This window comes from Tupaia chinensis, unplaced genomic scaffold (genome assembly GCF_000334495.1).
Source record: "Tupaia chinensis unplaced genomic scaffold, TupChi_1.0 Scaffold144943_1, whole genome shotgun sequence".
Taxonomy (NCBI): domain Eukaryota; kingdom Metazoa; phylum Chordata; class Mammalia; order Scandentia; family Tupaiidae; genus Tupaia; species Tupaia belangeri.
The window spans coordinates 8406-10254 of NW_006204803.1; positions in this window are offsets into that span (position 1 = coordinate 8406).

The following is a 1849-nucleotide window of genomic DNA, read 5'->3' on the forward strand; positions in this document are numbered from 1 at the left end:
GAAGGAAATTTGGGAGAAAAAATAGATAAGACATTTGTGGGATACAGAAATAGTTTATTACCTGTTGATGATAATGTATATAGAATTCTCAACTGGACCTGTATATTACATTTATGGTTTTGTGTATGTTGACCCATCCTGGCATCCTTGTAATAAAGCCAACCTGGTATAATCTTTTTAATATGATGTTGAATACAATTTGTTAGTATTTGTTGAGGATTTTTGTATCTATGTTCATCAGAGATAGTGGTCTATATTTTTCTTTTTGTTCTAGCATTGCAATTTAAATATACCTAGTTCCTTTCTCTCTACTCCTTCATCTAACTAATTAATCTGTATAATTTTTGTTTAGCTTATTATAAAACCAACTTCTTGTTTTGTTTATTTTTAGTGTAGTTCATCCATTCTCTATTTAGTTCGGCTTGAATCTTTTAAAAAATAATATTTCATTTATTTTATTTTTTATTATCATTATCATTCTTTAATTTGACCAAGGAGAGAGGGAGAGACAGAGAGAGAAGGAAAGTGAGAAAGCAAGTCACTGGGTCCAGGATGAAAACCATGGTTGGGAATGTGGGAGTCCAGCATCTTAACCACCACATCACCTGCTGGCCCCCTGCTTAAATCTTTATATTTTTCCTCTTGGTATTTTTCCAGTTCCCCAAGGTGTTGCTAGGCTGTCTATTTATTACCTTTCCATCTTTTTCATAGTACACTAATTGCTATGAACTTCCCTCTTATGACTGCTTTTACTTTGTCTCATAAATTATGGAAACTAGTGCACTTGTTATTGTTGGTTTCAATAAATCCCTTGATTTCTGTCTTAATTTCTTCAGTAGTTCTGAAGTCATTCAGGTGTAGGTTGTTTAGTTTCCATATGTTTGTGTATTTTAGAGGGATTTTTCTGAAATTAATTTCTAGTTTAACTCCAGCATAGCCGAAAAAGATGCTGGATATTGTTTCCATGCCTTTGAATTTGTAAAGGCTGGTTTAGTGCCTGATGCTGTGGTCAGTCTTCAAAAATATTCCATGCAGAGGTGAGAATAATGTATAGTTTCTGGTCATTGTGTGAAGGAGATGTCTTTGTGAGTCCTTACCTAGACTCTAGGAGGTTATTAATATTTAATCACTATTGATCAATCCTGGGCCTCCAAATGTCTTTCATAGCCTATTATCACTTAGTAACTGACCTTCTTTTTGATAAAATTCATATTTAATTGGTCTTTTTGGTGTAGACAAAATGTGGAGTTCATTGTAAACTCTTGTCCTATCTAAAGGGTACCATTACAGGTTATGTGATACTAGCCTGTAATTTCTTATAAGCTAGAGCCTTTTATCTTATTTTATTTTATTTTATTTTATTTATTGTTTTAGTTTGCTATAATGTGTATGTGCTCAATGGAGGCAGACAGAGGGAGAAAGACAGACGGAAAGTGAGAAAATCATACTCCAAGGGGTCTGGGCATACTACAGTCCCTTCTCCATTCTTCTCTTAGAATTTGGGGCATGCATGCACATGTCCTTGGCATGATTTTCAAGTCACCTGTTCTGGAACTCAAACCCTCTTTTTAATCTAACTAATTAATCTGTATAATTTTCATTTAGCTTTTCAAAGAACCAGCTTCTTGTTTTATTTATTTTCATGTCATAAAAATAAATGTCAGATTCATCTGCCATAATCTCCACACCATCTGCAGGTCCAAGGCCCTTTATAGCTCTTTAAGTCACTGAGAAACATGAACAATTTATTCTCCAACAGAACATAAGTAATATATAGTGATTTCATGTTTATTTTTAAAATTTTTTTATTTCATTTTCTTTTATACATTCAATCACATTATTATTTGGC